Below are 27,560 nucleotides of genomic sequence, written 5' to 3' on the forward strand. Positions count from 1 at the left end.
TGAAAGAGAGGTAGCTGGAAGAGTTCTAATACTGAATAGGTTAAAACTGGAACACTGTGCTGGGCACTGTAAGTCCTGGGGACTACGACGGGGATGTTTTGCTAGCACTCACAGTGTGCCCAACCAGGTCTGCAATAAATCTTTACCCTTAGTGCCTCAATGCATTAAAAGAGACCAGATGTATGGATTAAAGCCCATGACAAAACTGTCAATCTGTTGAAACTGACAACTGAAATTGTCAATCCCTAAAATTACTCAAATATATCTCCCCAAACTTGCCATCAAAATTCTTTGAGCAGGGGACCTAAAACTGGTAGGCAGGCTTTCAGGATGCATTTGAAGAATGCTGCATGGATGAATATAAATGAATGAATAAAAAAAAGAAAAAGCTCAAAGATCATACGGACCTGATTGACTACTACCTTGTGTAGACGAGAAAGGTGAGGTCTAGAGAGATTAAATGGAATACCCAAAGCTTACATATATGTTTTTTCAATACATCCTTAACTGAAGGACCACTAGGTGCCAGGAAAACCAGGGCTTTATAAAGATGAACAAAACTGCCTTTTTCCTGTACAAAGGAGCATCTTGCCCTAGAGAGTTTATGACATTATATTTATCCTTGGTTTTCATCAGCTGTGGAAGTGAAGTTTCCAGGTTCCTACATCAGAGGCTCAGGAAACCTTGCTTTTACTTTTTATCAATTACAAAATAAAAGATCATTAAGACAAGGCAGCCTCTTCTTCCTCTGAGCCTTGTCCAGTAGCCAAATTAGGATCTCACAGATTAATCATGTACCAGAAAACCCCAGGTCTGGAGCCAGGCCAAAAATACCAGACTGTTCTGACTCCAAAGCTGATGATGGGCAATGGATATGGGGACAAAAGGTTGGTTTTCTACCTTTCTAGAAAGGGATTGTTAAGGTGGAGGCAGGGGATGGGCAAAAGAGTGGAAAATGGAGGGTTTTCAGTAAAAAGCATTTCCATTTTACCTCAAGGGAAAAAAAATCTGTTATCTTCTCTAAATTGGTGAACAATTAATGAAAAACACTCAATACAATTAAGTTAAGCTTCTTGGAAGGAGTGGAAGAAGCAAAAAGTTGCAAGAAGGCAGTCATTAAACAGAGCATCAGCAAGAAATATAACCAAAATTATAAAGCTATGACTGATTTTTTGGCATGCTTTCTGGGATGGGTGGTAAGACATACGGGAGAACAAAAATGTAGAAGAGAAAAGAGGGAGGGGAAAAAGTGCAGTTAACCTGGAGATACATTTTAGTCCCTATTCACTGGAGCTGTTATTAACAGAGTAATAAACTAACCACCTGATGCCCGTGTTTTATTTGGTCAGCTGGTATACCACTCTTCACAGCTCTGTCTCTGTTTAATCCTAGGAGAGGGTTCACTCTAAAGTTGAATGGTTCATTCCTTCCTGGACTGTAGTTCTCCTGACAAAATTAACACTGTCCAGAAAGTAAGATGCCATCTGCTTGAGTCGGAATTTGTCTCCTGGCTGGAGATTTGCCATTCCTAGCCTAGCTATCCAAGATCCTCAAAAAATAAAAATAAATAAATAAATAAATCAAATGTTTTGGTCAACTCATTATTTTCAGGAAGGTGCTGGCTATCTACTTGATCTACTTAATTACAACTCTACTTTCAGACTTGATTTTACCACCAAGATTTCCTTTCTGAAATATATCTTGGCTATAGATATAAAAATTTAATTAGACAAATGTGCAAAGTGACCTTTAAAAAATTAAAGGTTAACTTTCTTTACTCTCTAAATCCTCCTGTGCCATGTACGGCACTAGTTTAATCTGTTTCCCTTATGATTTCTACTCTCTTTGGCAGATTTCCATTTTATTTTTTCAGGTCTAAGTTGCTTACAGGGAAAGATTTCAAAGCAATCTCTAGCTCATGGTGTCTTCGTACAAGTTTGGTTTTAGTTACTAAGGAAACAGTTCTTTGCTATGCTACACTGTAAATCCTTTAATTCCTTTGTCTCCTAATTCTTAAGTAATCCATTTAAACTGCAAAAGAAATAATAATGAGAGCATTCCATAAAACACAAAATTGCAAGCCACAATATAAATATATGTAGATGTAATTTAATCTCAAACTTCATGTTAATTGCCATTAGAATTCAAATTCAAGAACTCATGCGAGATAAATGGATGAACAGAGGTAGGATATGATAGATAAAGCTAGCACACACATCATGATCGTGTAGTGTTTTTCCAAATAAAGGGAGATGGCAAAGGCAAGTCAGGGGCTGGCACAAAATTTAAGGGTAAAACTCTCTGAGCTAGAAAGGAAATGCAGGCAGTATTTAATGATACATTACTTCTAAAATGCTTTCTTCCAAAATGTTACCTTACAAACCCAATTACTCCTTCCACAAACACTGACTGAGATCATATGCTGTTCAATAAAGTATTTGGAATACAATGCTATGTTACATCCCTGCCCCGAGGGGAAGGAATATAAAGAGAAATAATCATAGAACAATGCAAAATATGCTAAGGGCTACTAAGAGGCATGATGTGCTATGAGAGATGAATAGAGGAAGTTTATGCTAGCTGAGGCATTGGGAGGAGCCCTAACGTCAATGAGACATTTGTGCTGGGCCCACTTACCAGTGGAACAAGCCGAGATGGTGGCTGTGACAAGAACCTGTATTCCACGGAACAGCTGAAGCACTGGGCATGCTACTGAGTGTTTACATAATGTTCAGTTGGCCAACATCCTAGGGAAGGTGGGCAGAGTGAATTCACAAACAGGTCAAGGAGTTTGAGTTTTGAACTTTAATACATTGATGATGGGGTGAATTTAGTGGGGTTTTTTTTTTATTTTTTCTTTTTTAAATATACTTTTATTGAAGTATAGTCAGTTTACAATGTTGTGTCAGTTTCTGGTGTACAGCACAATGCTTCAGTCATACATGAACATACATATATTCATTTTCATATTCTTTTTCACCATGTTACTATAAGATATTGAATACAGCTCCTTGTGCTATACAATATAAACTTCTTCTTTATCTATTTTATATATAATAGTTAGTATCTGCAAATCTCAAACTCCCAATTTATCCCTTCCTACCCTGTTCCCTCCTGGTAACCATAAGTTTGTTTTCTATGTCTGTGAGTCTGTCTCTGTTTTTAGTGAGGTGGGAGAAATAAAACAGCCCAAAGAAGACATTCAAAACTGGAAAGTAAACTATTTTTCACAAGGTAGAATGACATATTCCCACTCCTATCAACTCCAGTTTGGGATTTCCTCAGCCATTATGTGTCTACTAGACGTCCAGGATTCACCATTCAGCAAAATCATGAGCCAGTTACTGACATTTATTAAGGATTTAGTCTGTAAGCAGGCAGGTATTTTCATTTCATCACACAAAATTGAAAACCTGATTAAAAGTACCTACAAAACATCCCAACTAAAATCTTAAATTGACACATTTTTGTAGGAAGCCTAATAATCATCTCCACAGATGTTCCTTTGAAAGTCTATTTTGAAAACCTTGCTTTTACTGGAGTCAAATATTATAATTCAGAGAATTAGGTGGGGAGACAGGAGTGAGGAATGGTGATATCACAAAAGATCAAACTGGAGGAAGGCAGTTCTCATTTAAGACTCCAGAGCTGTTATTAACATCAGGGAGGACACTGATCCATGGGTGAAGGAGGAACTGCAGTCCAATCAGCCAAAAAAGGGAATCTGAATGAATCATCCAACCAAAAGAGTGGAAAACAGACATCAAGGTGATACATAGGGTGAAAAACAGAAAGCTGGGTCTCTTTGTAAGTAGCAGCAAAAAATCTGAAGGAATTCATTCTTATCTCAAAGTAGGAAAGCCACACTGAAAAGGCCAAGAATGGTATGCTACAAGATACCAGAGTATTTAAAGAATAAAGGTACCACTTTATACCAGTCCAAACAAAAATTATTAATGTCAAAATAAAGCAAAACAGACATAATGACTGTCGAGAATTTAAGCTCTGAAATGTGCATGCAGACGATGAAATGATAATACTGGGTGACATTTACTACATTATTTAGTCTATCAGTTATTCCCTCTCTGGGTTTCGTTACAACAGCCAGATGCAGAGCTGCAAGAAAACATAACTCCCAGCAACGGCATCTGTCCTTTTGGTGAGGGATTTGAAAATGCAACTGTTCTTTTTGGTGAGATCTCTGAATTTTCCATCTGGCCAACCTGCTCTTGAAGTTTGCCTGCCTCTCTTAGAGGGTGTTCATTTTACCGTGAGCTTTAATTATGGGGACAGAATATGCTTTCTTCTTAAGATTACTTGCAATAGTTATTAAGAGACCAAATGTGATGGATAGATAGATGACAGAAAGATAGACAGATACAAATCCCTCTGCCCATCCCTCAGCTGTTTCTCCTTTCCTATTTTCCTATCTCACATATTTAAGCAGGCTACTGTTGGATCGCCAACATTAACTGGTATTCTAGGCAGGAGAATAGAATGACTGAAGTTTCCATCTGATGTAGATTCTTCTATCTGTACCATTTTCACTATGGTCTTGTCATTTGAAATTATTTTTTGCTTTTCTATGCCTAGCCAGAACCTCTCGCTCAGTGACCAGCTCAGTTCTAGCCTCTTCATGAAAACTTCTTCAAAAAGCAGTATCTCCTCTCTGAATTCCAACACTCATTATCCCCACTGTAGCAATTTAGTCCTTTATTATAATCCACCATACATTACTTTCAAATTGTCCCATTATGTAATTTCATATTCTTCCATAACTCTCCACTGCAACCAGAATGGTATGTAACAGTCATCCAAGAATACTGATTGATCGATTCTAAAATTTCGTTTTGTTAAAAATATTAAGGGCTGGGTAAAAAAAAAAAAAATCCAATTTTCTTCTCTTAAATGTTAAACCTTAAAATTAAAGTCTATCTGTGTCGCTTTTAATTTTTGGTGAAGATTTGTGCCAATTACATATCAAATGCTAAATAACTCTAGGTGGGGATATTATGCTAAATATAACCAGGGTAGTTACGGACTATATGGACTTCTGTTACTCTCTAAGGCAACAAGCATTTACTAAACGCATACTATTGATGCCAAGTAGGAAATCTTTCCTGTAGTTTCTTTTACAGACACAAGATGAGTGTGCACATTTGATAATAGTGTAACTTTTTTTTTTAAAGAAAGATCTTCTTTCAGGTAATTCTATTTGAAAATGTTTGTCTGTAGTGCTTAGAAATCTGTGGTTGCAAAGTTGAAGAATATCAGGAATGGCTGTTTTACTTTGATCAAAGACGCAGCTTCCTGAGTATAAGATAATGAGGGAGAAAGGGGAAAATCGTCTCACCAATCAAATCTGCTGAATGAATCTGATGACCACCAGGACAACTGACTGCTTTCACAGCCAGAGAACCCTGGGAGGACCAAAATCAAGTTAACCCCAAATAAATGCATAAAAAAGTAAATTCTTTTCTTCTAAGGCTTCAGTTGAACTAAGAAAATCACCCCAAGAACTGAACTTTAAGCTGTTTAAGATGAGGAATTACACTTCACAGCAGATTTTCTAAAAATCTAAATTGTGATATAAATGCAATATCTTGCATATATAATAAATTATTTTCTTTCATAACTACGAGAATACACACACAAGTAGCAGGTGGTGGGTGTATTCTAGGAAAGAAAAATATCAAGCTTTCATGGAAGGCCATTTGGAGAAGAGGTGATTTCAAAAGGAAAAGCATTCTCTTGAAAAAGTCCCCAAGAAGGCACCTATCGTATCAGATTTTTATTGAGCAGAAAACCTGCTTATTCAAAATTCCAGATATCACTGCGTATAAACACCTCCAAAGGAAAAGCGCTCAGTGTCAATATAGTTTATAGCTGTATATTCATGTACACATTTTCATGGACCAGATTAATCAAAATATAAGAGGCTGTCTTCCCTCCTGTTTTCTAGCTGTCCCTGAAATCCACTTTGCTGCCAACTCATCCTTTCCCCATTTTTATTTAAAAGCCATCAAGATTCTAAAGTAGTAAAATTGAATGGAGATGTCAAACGTGGGCCAATTTTCCTTTCTTAAGACCTATGAAGATAAACAGTGCCTACGGTGGTAAGGAGTGTTGGCTTTGCCTGTAACGGACGCCAGCATAAAGAGACGTCAGTCTCCTCTCTGGGAGGGACTGGAGATTTATCAGGAGCCAGCATCTGAGCAGCCTTCTGAATATCTTTGAATTTCTCCCATGATGTTTTCTTCCCCTGGTGGCTTCATCCTGCAGGCTTCCTTCCACCCTCCTTGCTGGATGTGGGGACTGCTCTGACCCCATCCTCAGAATACCACAGAGACCACTGGCACTCTCGGCTGTGAAGGTACACCTGAGTAAACAGAGGGGCTGTGTCCGTAACAGCTACTGAAAAGGGAGAAGCAAAACTAGTTTTCGTGTCCACAAATGCCCAAATACTCCAAAACATTTAAAAAATTTTGCTTCATTAATAGACTGTCTACAAATTAGATGTTATACTGGGTTAGACTTAGAGTCAATCACTGTTCTGGGGTCCTGTGCCAGGCACTGTACTTGAGGAGTTCATCTATACTATCTCATTGAATCTTCAAAACCTTCTGAAGAGAGAAGATTTTCTCTCCACTTCGCAGTTAAGACACTGAGGCCCAGAGAAGGAAATCGTCCTGCCCAAGTCACAGAGCAGACGGAGAGGAGAGTGAGGTGCTAGCCTCGGGTTGGACGTGAGGACAGGGGACAGAGTTACAGGGACACGCTGTCTGCTGGAAATACCAAACCTCTTCTTTGAATAGGTTGGGGAAAGTGAAAATGAAAATGAAGAGGAGAAAAAGAAGAGTTCTCAGAGGAAGAAAGAAAAAAGAAAAACAAAACAAACAAACAAACCTCAGACCTGATCAAAGTCTTTCTCCTCTTACAGGACTGAGTCTTTACTACTAGCGCCTGGTGCCGCTGGGCCCTGGGGCGGTCCCGTCTTCCACAAACACAGAAAAGCCCTCACTGCCTCCACGCCTTTATCTGCCTCCAAACATCAGGGGGTCCTTGAAAAATGACAAGACTCTTGGATCACATCCACTGATTCTTTGGTCAGTTCATATGAAAAAATACACCTTGACTCACATCTGCTGTGTAAGTGCCACTCAAGTCTTGCTGCGTTTCTGTTTTCTGAACTTTTTATGGTGAGTAATAATGATAAAACGTAAATAACCCTAGAGGTGGAGTAAGTCAAGTGTTATAAATGAACCCCAGGCATTATGCTTTTATAAGGAACAATACTGGCAGGGACAGAACCTTTAAAAGGAAATTGAATCTTCAACTTCTACCTCATGGCGAAGACAAAAGGCCAATTATTTATCCTTGGTGATATTTTGAGCTCTGGTTAAACAGAAAATAGAGACCAAAGAAGAAATTAATGTATCACTACAGGAAGCCTGGCCCCACCCCTCCCCTTAGATGAGAGATAAAGCAACCTCTTTGGCAACATATAGCAGGTCAGGTAAGTGTTATTAGGCGGATTTGTAGCACAGATTCTGAACAGCATTTTCAAAAGAATGGGCCAATGACTATGGCTAACTTCCCCTAGAGAAATGTACAAAAGCATAACTTGAAATATGAAGATTCGGCTCTGTGATGAAGAAATAGGCACTCCTATGTCCTTCAAATGAGCCACTCAATAAAGTGAAAAACAAAGCAAATTATGCAGGTGGAAATGAATGATTCGCTCTGCTCCTCTTTGGAGAGGGACTTAGGTATGTGATCTGGTGGCTGGCCGGGAAAAGTTTTAACAGCAGGGCTACATATTTAAAAAGACATTGAAAAGATAGTTCACATTTAATTTTATTCCTGGGGAGATTAATTTTCTACGAAGTTAGAGGCACGAAAATGCTCTGTAAAATAATATTCTTGGTGAATCAATCTTTATAGGTCAATTGCTCGCAAGGTTTACATAGAAATCTTTATGAAACCAAAGAAGATTCAGTAAGAAGCACCCATAAATTGACTCAGGTAGAGAAACAAATAACGAGACTGTAGTATCAGTATAGTTACGTCTAAATAGCAGAGTTAAGAATTTGAATACGTCAGACACACTGTAATTGGTCCCATCTCTCCTGGGTTTGCTCCTCTTCCTACTTCAAAGCAGAAAGCACTAGAACAGGCAGGCAAAACCCAGCTCCTGTGAAAGGCACTGGCTGTACCTATTATTCCAGATACGCAAAGCAAGGTTAATGCAATCCCCCCAAGAGAGACATCAGAGTGATTCCAGATTAATTAATCACAGCAGGAAGGAGCTGAGTTGCCAGAGATGTTACTAAGTTGCTCCTATAAAACGGACCAGGAGTTGCTCCCTTCCTTAGGAGTGGAATGGAGATGTGATTCCAAATGTCAAATTTTGGACTTATAATCAATAATTCTATTGTCAGATTATTTACTACAAATGTGTTTATTCAGCTGGCATTGACAAGGGAACTCAATTTATTATGTCTGAGCTGTTTGAAGTTATATACCCACTGCCAACATGCATTTATATGTGCCGAATCCATCTGCAGTTTCTCTTTTTCTCGGAGGGAGAGTTCATACAGCTTACCAAGGAGCCTGACCAGATCATAAATCAAGGGGAAGCAATTTCTGATAACTGAATATGAGTTTCCTCTAAAGCTTTTATGTGGCGAAGATCTGAGGAGCTCTGTGACTAGCATAAAGGAAAACCCACACTCACCTTTTTTTTCCCCTGCCATCAATTGCTCACCTCTTTGTTCTAGAATGCACAACCATAATCTCAGGCCCTTTTCAGCATGTTAATTCTCATTTTTCCTTACACCTAGGAAGGCCCTGACAGTTTATCTTTCTCTCTACTCCCTACAGACCCAATATAAGCTGAGCAAAGTGAGTTACTATCAACTTTTGACTCTCCTGCCCAAGATACGTTTTCAATTTGTTTAAAAGTAGGGAAATATAAATGACCTAACATATATTTTGTGAGGGGAAATTGCTGACATTTGAGAATTAGGAAAAACAAAACAAAACAAAAAGCTTTTAAGACCTGCTATATGACATATTAAAAGTATGGGAACTGGAAACACCCAACCGGCCCTTTGCTCTTTCAGGAACTGTCCGTGGTTACTACACACCATGGAATCCCGTCCCAGACACCAGCAGCCACCGAATCAGACTCAGCCTCAGTGACTCATGAGTCTAGATTCCTATTCCATTCCTTTCCTAACAGGGATGCTGAGGAAGGGCAGGGAGAAGATGCTGACATCAACAGATGCTCACACAGTCTCTGTCTTAGCATGGCTTTTCACTGCTAGCTATAAACCTGTAAGTAAAAACATCATCCCCAGAACTGAACTGGATGTAAACAAACTTGCAGTGCTTTATCCGGTTGCTTTCAAAGCTTATCCCCCACCCCACGCGACAGTGATTGCAACTGGAAGATAAAGCTTTGAGTACCCTGATATTTTAAGTGCAGTGTTTGTTTTATTACAGCTTTGCCTATGAGAAGAAATCTTTCTAAAAGGGTCTTCTAACAATATAAAAATCACGTACGTGCCAGAAAGAATGCTGAACTGAAAACCAAAGTTACTTGCAAGCAGATAACGCCACTTCCCCACGATTACGCAACTGAAAAAAACATATTAAGAAAAACTGTTACGGAGTTTTTCTTTCACTGCAGCAAAACCACTTCAAGGAAGAGATAAACTCAAAGAACTATTACAAATGTCGTAAAAAGTCGAAGAAAGCTTGGTAAATAAGAAAGTTTTAAATTACTGTTCACATGAAAATAAATGATACTGCCCATCACTGCTCTGGGTGGGATATGATTTACAGAAGGAGTAATGAGATGCTAGAGGGAAAAAAACACCAACAACTATGATTATTACCCAAACACTATATTGTTTACAAAAAAGAGTCTGTCTTCTACTCTGTGTCTTTGAGCATAACCATTTAGTAACCACATCCACAGCATGTATGTATTTTATTTCAAATTCTGCCAGAACTTGAAGTTCATTAAAGTAAATGGAGCAGTCCATCTAAGGACAGGCCAGCACAAAGAGCCTCCTTAGCAAGTGATTAAATCAGAGGGCTTCAACGGGCCTTAGAAGCACTATTTTTAACAGAACAGCAACAACCAAACTGGATTAAAATGATCAGAACCATGAACAGTCCTTTGGCCTTGTCCTCTTATTTACAGGGTTTACTGCCTAAAAGTTATGAGAAGGATGTTCTCTCATCGCCAGCCACCAGAGTAAGTGAAAAGGAAACATCTCATAAACCCACAATCTAACAGCCATTCTTGTCATTTTTCAAAAGCACAAATGGTGAAAAAAGCTGTGGGAAAAAAAGGCATTTCTGTCTTTTTCCTCTTTAATAGAAACTGTTCTTTCTTATAAGTTAGTTTATCACATGGAGGGATATCAAAATATAATTCAGAGGGAGGAGAGAGCAATTAAAAGGCGACTGGCCAGGCATCAGGACACCTGTCCAAGTGCATCAGGTGGCCTGGTGACCTCAGCCAAGTCACTGACAGGTCAGGCTCCCTGGAGCTGCAGGAGAGAACTGTCTGGGTGCTTCACTTGTAGTACTGATGACAGTGTGAGACAGGGCATGAGATAACGAATGTTTGGTAGAGAACTGTTTATATCAATGTAATATACAATTTGCAAAGAAATTATCATCTGATTCCTTTTTCATTCCTCTTAATGGTAACTGCTAGCTCTAGTCACCCCTAATGTCAAATGCTCCAATAAAAAGCTAAGGGCATGTGTCTGTGTGCGTGTGTGTCTGTGCTCACGTGTGCATCCATATACATACTTGTGTGTGTGTGAATTTCCCTCGTATGCTTCATTAAGATAATTACAATTGAAAGGAGCATAACTGATGACTAGAATATATACTAGGAATAAAGCAAGAGAAATCTGGAGCTTTAGTACATCAATATGATAGGAGACAAATGCAAGGCTTAATTACCGAACAAAAGAAGCTATTTAAAAATTATGATTCATATTAAAGAGACCACAACTGAAACAGCCTCGTCATCATATTTCTCTGTTTTCAATACGTGCTCCTCTTTCTTATTATCCAGAAAACTGTCTTCTTTTTTTACCCTTTAAATGCTTCTTACAATTCCACAATTAAACTCAAATCCATCACAAAAACTACAAAGTAAGCTCTCCGGATGAATTAGAATCGTCAGCTAGATATTGCCAATGCAACTCATTAAAAAGAGAACCCACCAAATTTGTTTCCAAGTCATTCAGGCCTTCACTTGTTCTGTCTTTCTCCCTCCTTCCCTCCCTCTCTCTCTCCCTCTTACTCACAGATTCACTTACACACACACACTCATGGATGAAAAACACTGCAAACATTGGAATGCTGAGTGCTGTATGTTCCTTTAGCTGAATAAGAACAAACTCATTGCCATGCAATAAAAAGGAAATGTTGTCCACCTTCTTAGAGCCAAAATCCTGATTCATTTTCACTCTGGTCTCAGAAACATTAGAATAACAAGTCTGCAAAAAATTTTGCAATGGTTGGGTAGAAGTGAGGAGGATGGGGCAAGAGAAGGAAATGCTAAAACCAGAGCTAGCCTTTACCATAAAAGCCTTCTTTTAAAAGCCTCCTACTCCAGTGGAATCTAAATTTGTTCAGAGAGATTACCTCAATTTAGGTACAACAGTGGCCAAGTTTTAATTTTAAACATTTTTTTTACTTAGCTGGTACCCCATTTAAGAGTTTTCCTGAGACCTTGAGGGAACAGATAACGCAAGTTTGATCAGAAAGGAGAAAATTATGTGCCACTTTTGTCGCTACTATTCAACAAGGTTTTCAGAGTGTGACATCAGCATTTTGTTACAAGAGTTAGAAGTTCTCCATTCATATTCTGGGCTTTTGTGATCTCTTATGTAAGCTCCCATTCTATATTTTAATAGCCTATTACATATCCGAACTAAGATATTCTGATGTCACCTAAACTTATTATGTTTAAGACAGAAAACATTGTTTTCTAATTTTTTCACTTTTAGTTTTTTAAATTGAAGTATAGTCAGTTTACAATGTATCAATTTCTGGTGTATGGCATAATGTTTCAGTCATACATATACATACATATATTTGTTTGCATATTCTTTTTCATCATAGGTTACTACAAGATATTGAATACAGCTTCCTGTGCTGTACAGTAGAAATTTGTTGTTTACCTAGTTTATATATAGTAGTTAGTATCTTCAAATCACAAACTCCCAATTTATTCCTTCCCATCCCCTTTCCCCTCTGGTAACCGTTAAGTTTGTTTTCTATGTCCGTGAGTCTCTTATTTATTTTATAAATAAGTTCATTTGTGTCATTTGTTAGATTCCACATATGAGTGCTATCACAGCTGACATATACATGCAAAGAAGAATGGCTCCCAGCAGCTGGGAGTATAAGGACAAGTTTCAGCCAGAGGAGAGGCTGAGTAGGGGCAGTCAGGTTACAAGAGCCTGAGCAGACCAGTCTGCGTTACAGGGCCATGCACTGGGCTCTGTTCACTGAAGAGCAGTTGCAGATTGTCTCACTGGGAAATAAGACTCTGAGATGGTATTAACATGTAGGAAATTTATTAGAAGGGAAGACTGGGTGAAAATCACTCTGGAGCTAGGAAGGACCCACAGAATTGCCACCAACTGGGGTAGTGCAACCAGACCTTTATGCCCTTCTTGGAGTAGTCACTGGATGTGGGGTGACCCCCAGGAAGAAAGATGAAGTTGGGCAAAATGTCTTTCTCTACATAATGGAGATTTCCAGAGAGGGATTCGGCAGAGCTGTCTTCCATACGTATTCCCAGTAGCTGGAGGAAAGAAAAGGAAGTCCTGATGGAAGGGTCTGGGTAGTGCATCATAGTAGCCACTACGTGTGCTCAGCAGGCAACTGAAGTAGAAGTCTGATGGGAAAAGTGGGGTTTAGGACCACCTGAATCTCTGTGAGCACATGAGTGCTAAGGGTTCACTCAGACATACAAGGTCCAAGATTTGGTACCAGCAAGACAGAGCTATATAGGTCCTCCCTGATCCCGCTCAGAGCCACTCAGAAATTACCTCGTATAATATAAATCTTTATAGTGTTTGGGTGAACAATCGTCTTATATCATCCATATTCTTCTAGTGACAATAGTAGTAATAAGATGGCCACAGTCTGAGTAGACTGTCGGAGGTGGGAAGAAAGGCAAGTGGATGGCAGTGAGCAACGCTGTGATGCTCAATTCCAGGATGCCAGGCACACTCAGCATGGGGCTCCTTCCAGATATGGTTCCAGAGATAGATCAATGCTGGGCTGTTAGAACAGTAACTCAAACTCTGAGTCTGAAGGTCCAAGAAGGAATTATTTGACCCCATTCGGGTCACTGTTGTCTGGGTAAGGCCTGAAACAGTGAACCACACAAAGGAGTCTGAACCATAACACTAGGTCATTGATCTGGTACCCCCAGGTGTCTGAAACTAACTCCATGCATAGTTAAAGATTTCAGAAGATAGAGAACCAGGAAAGATTCCTTCCTTAAGGGTCAACTAACAAATCTGTAACTAGCAAAATGACACATCATGAATTAGCCTAAAAAGCCAGCTAGGGATGGATCTAAATGTAAAACAAGGGAATCTTTAACCCTTTACACTCCAAGTTTGAAGTCAGGAATTTTATGATTCTGGATTATAGCTGTCTGGTTTGCTTACTCGATTGGATAGTGAACGTAAACTGTGACGCTGTGTCACAAAACTGCAGCCCAAGAAGTAAGTGATAGAGATTTTGGGGACCAACATTACATGGCAAGGTGTTCAGGATTCAATGAAGAGGCTGAAGATTAGATGCCTTATGATCTTTCTATAGATCCTTTCCAGCCTAAGTAGAAAATGATTTACAAATGAACAGCACTGGGAGATAAGACTGTATTCTTACTGTTATTTTAATATCTTTCTAAACTTCTTTCCTAAAGCTTTTCTTCTTTGGGGTATCTTGAACCTCAGCTGCCCAGAAATCACCACTAAAAGAGGTAACATGCTGACGGCAGCAACATCCCACCCTCCAGATTTGCCCTCTGATTCCCAATCAAAATCCTGTATCTCCTTCCCCCAAGGACCTCCTCCCTATTAGGTAATTGATGAAAACACAAAAATTAAGACATTGATGGCTGTTGTGACTTAATGGGTTACCCATTCCAGATGTATACAGATACTGCAGTTTTATTCATCAGCCTTTTAATTCCTATTAATGCATAGCAAGGAATGAAAAAAATAATAGTATTATAGTAAAGCCTGCAGTTTCTTTCCTGCCCCATTAGACAAGTAGGATTACTGTGGCTGGAAAAATGAGAATAGCTCACAAGGAAGTTGCTTGAAAGTGAGTTGACTGAATGAATGAGGGCAGGAAAATAAAAGTACGGGTGATTGATATAAAATAACAGGTTAGCAGAGCAATGGGATGAACGAAACTCTAGTACCTGATTATAGAAATTATAGAAATCACTCAATTAACATTTTATAAATGTCATTGATTCATTCAACAGATATATTCTGCATTCAGAACCTAGTATTTGCTTTTCAATAGATATCCTTAATTATGTATTCCAAAGTGATAATTTAAGGTAGAAATGTCAACAGCTAAGGCAGGTCTGTGAGAGAGCATATCTGGATGGAGAAACCTTTGCAATGCGTTTGCTATCACCTTGCATATATGGTGATTATTAGACCCAGAGTTAAATCAACTTGGCAAATTCTGAGATTAGTATTCACATATGGACTTGGCTGATGAGTAAGAAAAGAAGTGTCATTTTAGTGTCAGTTTATGATTTTCCTTTTGTAAAAGGTGGTATGAGAACACGGTCTCCTTACTTAACGAAACATACAATTAGCACTCTCAAGGCTGTGAGGAGAATTACTATATAAAGATCATGGGTGGAAACCGAAGAGGGGGAGTAAATTAAAATGGGACGATACAGCTAATGAGATATGCCTGGTCCACAAGGTCAGCAGATTCTTCTCATCTGAACTCTGGGCCAATTTTTAGGTGGTGGTGGTTACAGGGAGGCAGTCTTAGCACCCACTTGCTAGGAGAGGTACCTATACATCCATCCATCTGCACCCAAGATAAGAGGGCAAGAGAATATTTCCTGCATCTTCTCTGCAGCCTACCTAAGGACTAACTTCAAAGTTCTGCTTTTTTAGAGAGGCTCAGCCTCCCACGGAGATAGAAATGTTCACCACCACACTGCCACCCTCTAACTCCAGAGGAAACCTGGCTTCTGTAAGGAATGAGAGGGCCTTCTTCAAGTCACTGCTACTGGAGTCTCAGCATGAGAAATAGCACAAAAAGTTACAGTAATAACCTCCAAATTCATGCACGTACGGACAGTAGAGTGTCCTGGAGGGGTGTGTATATATGTGCACACTTTCGTATAGGCAGAGGCACTTTATTTCATTATGTATATAAGTTACATATATATGGGGGGGGAGACAGAGAGAGAGAAAGAGAGCACGCGCGCTTGCTTTTGCAGAAATTATGTGAGTATCCAATCCCAGGAATACTTATTAATCTTAACAATTTAGTGGTTTAAATGTACATGAAAGGTCACTCTAGCCAATTATAATTCCAGAAGAGTTGATCACACACCCATCAACTACTTTAGAGAAAACTAATGAGATAGCTTTTAGCATAAGAAAGACAAAAGATGACACTACAGAGGCTAAAGAATATAACTTTTCATTTCCAGAAAGTTTTAACTGCAGACCAATCCTATTGGCAGGGAGCAATAGAAAAGTTACAGTGTCTGAACTTGGGGAAAAAGAAGGTACTATCAGGGTAAAACAGAAGCAGGAAAACCAAGAGCAAAAGGACCTCAAATTGAATTACAGTGGCACGTGTACCAGGAGGGGTGGAACGTCCATACAGGAGGAACTTCCAGTCTTTATATTACCCTTGCTGGGCAAATTCTACTTAATAGAAGACAGATAAAATGAATGAAGCTGGGCTGTCTTCTGGTTTGCTGAGATGCTCTGAGGACAGAACCATGGAAGGTGTCTTATTCTTTCTGAGTCTACGGATTTTTAGGCAGAAAATAGAACCCAACCTTCTTGCCAATGATCTTAAATATACACTAGCTGAGTTTTGAAATGCAGCAAAAAATATCAATGCATTCCATATGCTGTGAAAGGGAGAGGAAATCAGAGAATTAACATTTCCTGAGAGCCTCCTATATAAAGACAGAAGAGCACAGAGGATAAAAGCAGAGGCTCAGAAGCAGGCTGCCTATTTCTCATCCCCACCTCTGCCATTCACAAACTGTGTCATAGGACGTTGTATTTATTAATGAATTAATAATATTGGAGAGTAAGTGCTCCTTACGAGTAAGCTACTGTTTTTATTACTCTGTGCTGGGTCCTTTCTTACATGTTTCATGGTCTCTCTTGCTTCGGGTATTTGCCATGCTCTTTTTTTATCTAGACTCCTCTAATTCCCTGACCCTTCTCCCTCCTGCCTTCCCTTGTTTCTCCTATTTCTAGGACGCATTGCCTGACCTCTCCAGACTAGCACAGGTACCCCAGCTCCCATTTCTCTATGTCCTCCCACTGTATGCCTAACTAGGCAACTTGAGAGCTCTCATTCCATCCCCAGGGTCTAGTTCAGTGCCAGGCATTTACAAGGATTCCACACTTCCTGGACTAGTATGTTCCTTCATTGAATCCGTGTGAAAACCTTACCAAATGGGAACAATATTATTCCTATTCTATACTTGATATATCTGAATAACATGAGACTGAGAGGTAAAGATTCAAACACATGACTGGCAAAAGTAGGATCCAGGATTTGAACTGAAATGTGTCTGAATCTGTAGTTCATGCTTTTTCTTGAGTCTCCCCCACCCCACATAGATGGGACAGATTATAGATTTAAGGAGAGACTCATTTACGAAAATGAATCTCTGCCTAGAATGACAAGTGAAGCAAACACGTTTGGTGTAAATTATTAGCCTGCTTTCACTAGGAGAGATGGGCCAACTGAACATCATCCTCAGAACAGTTATTTTCAAAGTGTGGTCCCTGGATCAACATCATCAGCATAATCTGGGAATTTGTCATAAATAAAAATCACTGGACACCACCTCAGAACTACTGAATCAGAAACTCTGGAGTAGGGTCAGGCAATCCATATTGAACAAGTCCTCCAGGTGATTCGGATGCCTGCTCAAGTTTGAGAACCACCTACTTCTGGGCGTGTTCGTTTACAGATAGGTACTGCCCTAACCAACAGGCACACCCAGTGGAGGAGACTGGATGTTTGCTCAAGTCCCTCCCAGTGACACAGGTCTGTGATTTTTCCACTTGGTCACAAGCCAACAACCTAGTCAAGTTTCTAACTGAAGTCTGAAGTTCAGTAAGATATATTGGTGGGTGAAATAATAATTTTTTTTCTTGAAAAGATGAAGTCATTCATTCTTATAAATAGGCACTTTAAAAATAGAGTTTTGTTTTTGAAGAATCCCAACATTCTAATCATTCTAAATTATTAGGTTCTTAATTATGGCCATTAAATGCCAGTTTCAATTCACTGGCAAATATTTATTGAGCAATTGTGTGCCAGAACTATTCTAGGAGATGGGATACAATGCCAAACAAACAATGTCCCTGTCCACAAGCAGCTTATGATTAAACGCATTACAATAGCAAGCCAATATAGCAATCAATGGTATTTCAAATGCAAACTTCTGCTGTGAAAAAAAATGTTAAAAAAATTTAAACTATTAAGTCATTTTCAAGAACTATTAAGTATATGACATTTTAAGAATCATAAAAGTTGGTCAAAAGAATAGAAAAATGAGCCTCATATTTACAGAAAAGCCCAGGTAAGGCTTCCAATTCTAAGACGCAGGAAGCATATTCTCTCCATCTCACTGATTATAAAAAAACAAAACAAAACAAAACAGAAAACTAACAAAAGATATATATCAACTCTTTGAGAACTCTGAAAACTTAAAAAGTAGCAGATAGATTAGGAAGGGTCAGAACTCAAAGAATAACTCATAAGGCAATGAATTTGATTTTTATGTTCTTTTTATACGTCCTGACTAACACTTGAGGACTGCCCAAATTTTCAAACTGTAGAGCAGGAATGAACCAGGAAACATCCAAGAGAAACCATTACTCTTAGACCACAGGATAAGGAAAGGGGACCTTTGTAGGTTAACAAGTATATATGGAAATCCAATCTTTCCCTTCCCTTCCCTTGCTCTCCCTTTCCCTCTCCCTGCCTCCCCTCCCCTCCTTTCTCCTCTCCTCTCCTTTCCTTTCCTTCTTTTTAGTTTTCCTGCCACATACTGAGTGGAGCCCTGGTGACAAGGATGCACTCCTGTTGGGCAGCAAACATTCTGATACCTAAAACTCAGAGAGAAAGTCAGAGGAACAGAGGAGCTGGGAAAAGAGGTCTCTGTGGTCAAAAGAATGTGAAGAGAATTCTTATTATTGTTTCCCTTTTCTTTTCCCACTTTGTGACAAAAGCAGACCCATGTTGGAAAGCAGCAACAGTACAGATAGGTTAAAAATCAAACTTTGCATCCAGAACAGGGAAAAGGGCCTCCCCAAGAGCTGGAAAGTATGGAGAAAATCATGGAGAGGAAGAAGCTGAACGTTAGGATCCCCTAACCCTGGGCATAAAGCCCTTGACTTGCTCCCAAGATACACATGTTTAGATCTGTTCTGAAGCAGCATATCAAGAGATTTGAGAATGAAACTAGAATGTAGACTACTGCCCAAGTCCCAGATGGGTGCCAGCTTGGCATGATGCTGGACAGTTCTAAATAGTACTACAAAAGCTCTGAGAACTACTGGAACCACTGTCACAGGAGGAAAGACGGGGATTCATGTTCTAAGTCTCACCAGGTTGACTGCTTGCTAAAACAAAAAAAGAATCAACATTATTTGAGGATTTTAACAGAACACAAGGTTTCCTAACATAATAATCAAAATGCCCAGGATACAATCCAAAATTACTAAGCATATAAAAATGAGAAAAATTTAAATCTCAATGGAAAAACCAGTGAACAGAAACCATTCCTGAGAAGAAGCAGATGTTAGAATTATTAGTCAAATAATTTAAAGCAGCTCTTATAACCATGTTCCACGAAGTAAGGACAAACCCTCTTGAAATAAATGGAAAGACAGAATTTTCAGTGAAGAAAGAAATCACATGAATAACCAAATAGAAGTTTTAGAATTAAATATACAGTAATTGAAATTGAAAATTCACTGTTTGGGCTCAATAGGAGAATAGAGACAGCAGAAGAAGGAATCAGTGAACTTGAAAAAAGGTTAATAGAAACTATTTCATTTAAATAACAAGGAACAGAAAGAATACAGTCTCAGAGACCTGTGGAATAATATCCAAATGTCTAACATTCATGTCTTTGAAGTCATAGAAAAAGAAGAGAAAAAGATTGGAAGAGAAAAATATTTGAAGAAATAACAGCTGAAAACTTCCCAAATGTAATAAAAGACATAAACTGACAGGTATAAGAAGCTTAGTGAGCACCAAACAGTTAAAAAAAAAAAAAAGAAAGAAAGAAAGAAAGAAACCTACATACAGCTACATTATAATCAAATTACCAGAAATCAAAGATAAAGAAAAATCTTAAAAGTGGCTAGAAGCAAACAACACATTATACATTTGAATGATTCAACAATTTGAATAATTATAGATTTCTAATAAAAAACCACAGAAGTCAGAAGATAGTGAAATAATATTTTTGAAGTGCTGAAAGAAGTCTGTCAACCCAGAATCCTGTATCTAATGAAATATCCTTCAGGAATAAGGTAAAATAAAGACATTCTCAAGTGAAGAAAAACTAAGGGAACCCATGGTCAGCACGCCTGCTCTAAAAGAAATGCTAATGTGATTTCTTCAGGAAGAAGGAAATTGATGCCAGAAGGAAATTGGGTGCTTCAGGAAAGAAGAATGGTGAATATCTGGGTAAATATACTAAATATACTATTTCTCCATCTAAGTTTTTGAAAATATGCATGACTGTTGAAAGGGAAAAAAAGATACATATATAGATTACGTATCTATATATATCTATATATTGATATAGTCTTTTGGGGTTTTCAATGAAAGTAAATGTAATACATGTAACAGCTACATAAGGGGGAAGGTAAAGGGACCTATGTGGTTAAAGATTTCTATAGTCTAATTAAAGAAGTAAAATATTAACTCTAAGTGGACTATGAAAAATGAGGTGTAGAATTGTGATCCTAAGGCTATCACTAAAAAATCTATGTAGAAATGTACCAATTAGTTAACCAATAAGTTAAAAATTAACCAATAAGTTAAAAAATTTCAAATAATACACACAAAAGCAGAAATGGGAAAAAAGAGAGGGATAAAACAGAAAACAAAAGACTAGGGAAAAACAGAAAACTAATAATAAAATGGAAGACCTAAACCATTGGAAGACCTAAATCCAAATATATCAGTAATTAGATTAAAATAAACACAATAATGAGAGACAGATTCTCAGATTAGATAGCAAAAACAATATCCAATTCTCAGTTGACTACACAAATCCATTTTAAATATAGTGATATGGCAAGCTCAAATTCAAATTATGAAAAAAGACAGACCATGTAAACATTATTCAGAAGAAAGTCTGGCAGATTTTACCAGCAGACAACCTAGATTTCTAAGCAAGAAAAATTACCAGAGATTAAAGGGAATATTACATATTGATAACAATGTCAATTCACCAAGAAGGCACAACAATTCTAAATGTGTATGTATCTAACAACAGAGCTTCAAAATACATGAAGCAAAAATTGATAGAACAAAAAAGAGAAATAGATAAATTCATAATTACAATAAAAAACTGCAACAATTCTGATTGGTAGAACAAGCAAACAGAAAATCACTGAGATAGAGAAGATCTGAACAACACTATCAACCGATAGGGCCCATTTGGCATTTACAGACTACTCTAACCAACAAAGGCAGAATATACATTTGTTTCAAGTGCACATGGAACAGTCACCAAGATAGCACATATACTTGGTCATAAAATAATCCCCAACAACTTCAAAATAATTAAAATCATAATGAGTGTGTTTCCTGATAACAAAACTAAAATAGAAACCTATCACAGAAATAGTTGGAAAATGGCCAAATATTTGGAAACTAAACAACACATTTCTGAGTAATCCATGGATCAAAGAGGATGTCTGTCTCAAGGGACATTAGAAAACCTTTTATACTGAATAAAAATGAAAATATAACATATTTAAATTTGTGGGATGAAGTTACAAACATTGCTAGACAGAAACTTACAGCATCAAAAACTTGTATTAGAAAAGAAAGTTCCCAAATCAATCATTTAAGCTTCAAATAATAAAGACTACAGCAGAAATCAATAAAATTGAAAAGAGAAAAACATAGAGAAAAACAATATAACCAGAAAGTGATTCTCTGAAAAAGTCAATAAAATTGATCAAGTTTCTTGGTTTTGACTGAGCAAGAAGAAAAGAAGGAAAAGGAAGAGAAGAAGAAGAAACAATTTAATAATAGCAGGAGCAAAAGAGGGAACATCCCTACAGACCTATAGACAGTAAAGAAATTATAATAAAGGAATAGTATAAGCAAAGCTATAGTAATAAATTAAACAACTTTGATGAAATAAAACAATTCCTTGAATGATGCAAACTATCAAAATCCACACAGGAGAAATAAACAACCTGAATAGTCAGATCTACCAAAGAAATTGAATTTACAGTTAAAAACCTTCCAATAAAGAAAACTCTTGCCTAATATGGTTTCACTGGTGAATTATATCAAACACTTAAGGAAGGAATTAATACTAATTCTCACACAATCTCTTCCAAAAATAAAAGAAAAGCAAACATTTCTTATTTCATTTTATGAGGCCAGCATTGTCACTAATACCCAAATCAGACAAGAGAAAACCACAGAACTGTACATTGAACACAGATGTAAAAATTCCCCCCAAAAAGTTAGCAAATGTATTCCAGCAGTATATAAAAATGATGATATATCCCAGTCAAGTGGTGTTCTTCACAAAAATGCAAGACTGATCCAACATTCAGATATCAATCAACCATATCAACAAAAGAAAGAACAAAAATCACATGATCACCTCAACAGACACAGAACAAATATTTGATAAAATTCAACACCTACTTATGATAAAATGTCTTACAAAGTGGGTATAGAGGGAACATATCTAAATATAATAAAAGCTATTTATGATAAACCCACAGCCAGCATAATAATACTTAATAGTGAAAGGTTGAAAGCCTACCCACTAAAATCTGGAACAAGACAAGGATGTCCACCCTCACCAGTCTATTCAACATAGTATTGGAAGTCCTATCCATAGCCCAGTCAGGCAAGAAAAAGAAGTAAAATGGACCCAAATTGGAAGAGAAGAGGTAAAATTGTCACCATATGTGATGACATGATACTATATATAGAAAATCCTAAAGACGCCACACAAAACTATTAGAGCTAATAAATGAATTCAGCAAGGTAACAGGATACAAGACTAAAATACAGAATTCTGTTGCATTTCTTTACATTAATAATTAAATATCAGAAAAGGAAAGTAAAAAATAAATCCCTTTTTAAATTGCATCAAAAAATAAAATACTTAGGAATTAACCTGACTAAGGAGGTGAAACACTTACATGCAAATAACTATAAAACATGAAATTAAAGATGATTAAAGAAATGGAAAGACATCCCATGCTCTTGGATTGGAAGGATTAATACTGTTAAAATGGCCATACTACCCAAAGCAATCTACAGATTTAATGCAATCCCTATCAAATTACTCAGGATATTTTTCACAGAACTAGAACAAATAATCCTAAAATTTACATGGAATCACAAAAGAACAAGAATTGCCAAAGCAATACTGAAGAAAAAGAATCAATCTAGAAGAATAACCCTCCTAGACTTCAGACAATTCTACAGAGCTACAGTAATCAAAATAGTGTGGTACTGGCACAAGAATAGACATATGGATCAATGGAACAGAATAGAGAGTACAGAAATAAACCCACAAACCTGTCGTCAATTAATCTTTGACAAAGGAGGCAAGAATATACAACGGAGAAAAGACAATCTCTTCAGCAAGTCGTGTTGGAAAAGCTGGACAGCTGCATGCAAATCAATGAAGTTAGAAAAACACATTCACACTATACACAAAAATAAACTCAAAATGGCTTAAATATTTAAACGTAAGACAAAATACCATAAATCTCTTAGAAGAAAACATAGCAAAACATACTCTGACATAAATCTCAGCAATGTTCTCATAGGGCAGTCTGCCCAGGCAATAGAAATAAAAACTAAAATAAACAAATGAAACCTAATTAAACTTATAAGCTTTTGCACAGCAAAGGAAACCATAAGCAAAACAAAAAGACAACCTACGGAATGGGAGAAAATATTTGCAAATGATGCAACTGACAAGGGCTTAATTTCCAGAATATACAAACAGCTCATACAACTCAATAACAAACCAAAACAAAACAAAAACAACCCAATCCAAAAATGGGCAGGAGATCTAAACAAACATTTCTCCAATGAAGAATAGAAATGGCCAAAAGGCACATGAAAAAATGCTCAGTATTGCTAATTATCAGAGAAATGAAAATCAAAACTACAATGAGGTATCCCCTCACACCAGTCAGAATGACCATCATTCAATAAGTCCACAAACGATAAATGCTGGAGAGACTGTGGAGAAAAGGGAACCCTCCTACACTGTTGGTGGGAATGTTGTTTGGTGCCACCATTATGGAAAATAGTATGGCGATTCTTTAAAATACTCAAGATAGACTTACTCTACCATCCAGCAATTCCACTTCTGGGCATATATCCTGAGGAAACACTAATTCAAAAAGATATATGCACCCCAGTGTTCACAGCAGCACTATTTACAATAGCCAAGACATGGAAGCAGCCTAAATGTCCATCAACAGATGACTGGATAAAGAAGATATATATATATATATATATATACACACACACACACACATATGCACACACACACACACACACACACACACACACACACACACACAATGGAATACTACTTAGCCATAAAAAGGAATAAAATGCCATTTGCAGCAACCTGGAGATTGTCATACTAAGTGAAGTAAGCCAAAAAGAGAAAGAAAAATACCATATAATATCATTTATACGTGTAATTAAAAAAAAGACCCTAATGAACTTATTTACAAAACAGAGACAGACTCAAAGACATAGAAAACAAACTTATGGTTACCATGGTTGAAAGAAGGTGGGGAGGGATAAATTGGGAGTTTGGGATTTGTAGATATTAACTACCACATATAAAATAGATAAATAACAAGGTCCTACTTTTAATACTAATATTAAAAGTCTAATTTAATATTCATTAATGATAAAAATTCTTAGTGAATTGAGAATAGAAGGGAACTTCTACAAAAAATCTACAGGTAACCTCATTCTTAGTGGTATAACACTGAATGCTTTCCTCCTAAGATTGGGAACAAGGAAAGATGTCTGTTCTCATGTGTCATATTAAACATCATACCAAACTCCCAAAGAAATAAGGCAAGAAAAAGAATCCAGACTGGAAAGAAACAAATAAAACTGTCTGTTCAGACAACCTGGTTATTTACTTAGACAATCCCAAAGGATCTACCAAAAAAATAATTCCTTAGAACTAATAAGTGCAACTAAGAACTAGAAAGTTGTAGATACAAGATTAATATATAAAAATCAGTTGTGTTTCTATATATCAGCAATAAACAACTGGAAACTGACATTTAAAGAACAGCAATATTCACAGTAGCTCCAAAAAATAGATATATTAACAAGGTGATTCTAAAATTTATGTGGAGAGGGAAAAGACTCAGAAAAGTCAATTTTTTTTTGAAAATGATAATTTTGGAAAGTTAAGGCTGCTTAATTTTAAGAGTTACTATAATGTTACAGCAAGTAAAATATAGTATGGAATTGGCAATGGGATAAACACACAGATCAATGAAAGAGAATGGAGTCCAAAAAATAAACCCATGCAAATGACCACAAAAGGGTAGCATACGAGAAATTCTGGGGAGTGATGAACTTTTCTGTATCCCAGTTGCAGTGGCGTTTGCATAAATTTTATGTATTTATCATAAATACAAATGAAACTGTACATTTAAAAAGTAGATTTTATATATGTAAATTAAAAAAATAATAAAACACTCCTTAGAGTTTTGTGTCCTTAATTTACTTCTCTGTACTCTATGCACTTTATAATCCAAAGCACGAACTTTCTAAATGACATATTTTACAATCACATGATGATCAATTCTATATAATGGAAAAGAAGAAAGTTCACTGTAAATTAAAAGTTTAGCATCACAGCTCCATCTGCATGATTATTGTCTCAGTTAGGAAGAGTGTTCAGTTGCTTGTAATGGAGAGCCACATTAACGGTTGTTTACACAAATTATGAGATTATTTTGCATTTACCTAAAATTTGGGCAATCCAATTGTCTGAACTACCCAGATGATAGTGGGTACATGATGTCACTAGTGTTTCAGGCTTCCACTACTTACTGTTCTGTTCTGTAATCCTTAGATCATAACCGCTTCCACCCTCAAGGTCAGTCATGGTCATAGGATAGCTACTGAGCTTCAACCATCGGGTCCAATAGTAAAAGGAAGGAGGAACAAGGAAGTAGGGAAAGCCAAACGGTGTCTGTCAGCAGAGTTAGCCCCATTAAAGAGCCTTTTTGGAAGTTTTATGAACAAATTCTACCCTACATTCCACAGACTACCTCTTTCTGCAAAGAAGGCTGGGAACCGTAGCTTTTAAAAGCTGCACTCATTGTCATGGTCAATAATATAGAGGTCTTATAAAGGAGAAGAAAAAGAAGAGTGACCATTGGGTAGGCAAAGAACAGTCTAGTTATTTGGACAAGTCACAACTTTTGTATTAGCTGTTTGGAGAATCTTACTTTATTTTATTTATTTATCTTTTTAATGGAGTTTACTGGGGACTGAACCCAGGACATTGTGCATACTAAGCACATACTCTACCACTGAACTATACCTTTCCTCCCCCCAAGAGAATCTTATTTTAGAAAAGCAATTCAAGTCAATGGAATTCAACAAGAAAAAAAAAAATAGAGAAAAGAATTCCAATCACATACTTATAAAGCCAGAGCTATACTTGTAATACTTCTGAAAAGCAGTATGATATGACTGTTATTACAAACACAGTTGTCTGAATATATACTAACAGACACTCCATTCCTCAAAATTAAAGAATCTTTAGAGTTTCAAGATTAATACAGTTAAGCTAAATCCAACTGGAATTAACCATGGGTGTTTCTTCTCCAGCTTGTTGGACCAGAAAAAAAAAATGGAGCAAAAAGATGTGTTTTTAGGTTGATTCTCACTTCTCCACGTGAGGATTTTGCTTGCTGACCCTGTTCCAGAAGCTTGGATGCACACCGTGATGAAAGGTCATTTGACAACTTCACACATTCCAGATGGCGACTCTTCAGAAATAATCTCTTTCTGGTAAAAGCCAGAAAAAGAAATTTCTCACTACTTACTGCTGTTCGCATTTTGTTTCCTGCCAACACAAAAACACGCCTTGATGATGGGACAAAATGTTTTCTCTTAATGTAATTGTGTCTTTTGAAATGCAGTGGTGTAGAAAACACAGGGAGGGTCAACGCTCTAGGGAAGAATCTCTGTTGGAGGTTGAGCTTCCCACTAACCAGCTATTAAAACTTGCTCAAGTTTTTTCTTCTTAGCTTCTGCTGCTCTGCACCAGCTTTTGCACACTCTGGAAGAATGTTTGACGTCTTCATCTGTAGAATGGAAACTAGGATATAGTGACTCATCCAGGAGGCAGAAACAGAGCATGAACCCAGGTCTTCTGACTTCCAAGACAGTGCACTCTCACCAACTGTGTGATGCTTTTATGTCTGAGAAATCAGTCTTCACCCAAGTGTCTTTAGCTGCTGCTCGTGCAGAAAATGGAAGACTGAAAAATGAAGTAAAAAACCAACGTGCTGGTCCCAGCTCCATCAACAACTAACTAAACATCTTTGATTCAGGATCCCTAGCTATAAAATGAGAGAATTCTTCTTGACTAGAGAGAGCACTGATGGACACGTGTACTTGACCCTGAACTTTGCCAGGTATTTTATCTTGCAGCAAGAAATGTTCTTGGATCATCCTTTGGCGAATGTAATCAGTGCTTCCTAATCTTTCAAGTCACGATGCATATAGTATATGAAAACACAGTCATTGCTAGGTATCCTTGGAAAATTGGCTCCAAGACCCCCATGACAGGCAGATACAGAGAGCCAACGAACTGTATCAGCATTCTACTCCGGCATAAATAGAAAAAGCTTCTTGGAGTCCCCAGGGCCTAGGGGAATGAGCGCCTCAACACATCTGTAATTCCACGTGTCACATAGTAATTGGGAAGCTGGAGGCTAAATGTATGCTCAGACCTT

At 37.5% G+C, this 27,560-nt stretch overlaps 1 protein-coding gene and 1 long non-coding RNA gene across 3 annotated transcripts in view; both read right to left on the reverse strand.

Moving 5' to 3' along the window:
• The window catches only part of NCKAP5 (NCK associated protein 5), an 829,955-nt gene that overhangs the window by 351,120 nt on the left and 451,275 nt on the right, over window positions 1-27,560 (reverse strand). The window lies entirely within an intron of this gene.
• Window positions 529-16,260, reverse strand: LOC116663583. The gene is made up of 3 exons (XR_004319788.1): window positions 16,250-16,260; window positions 14,219-14,223; window positions 529-1,008 (listed from the first exon to the last, which is right to left on the reverse strand). It is a non-coding gene; the product is annotated as an uncharacterized LOC116663583 (long non-coding RNA).

The sequence above is a fragment of the Camelus ferus genome, chromosome 5, assembly GCF_009834535.1.
Source record: "Camelus ferus isolate YT-003-E chromosome 5, BCGSAC_Cfer_1.0, whole genome shotgun sequence".
NCBI lineage: Eukaryota > Metazoa > Chordata > Mammalia > Artiodactyla > Camelidae > Camelus > Camelus ferus.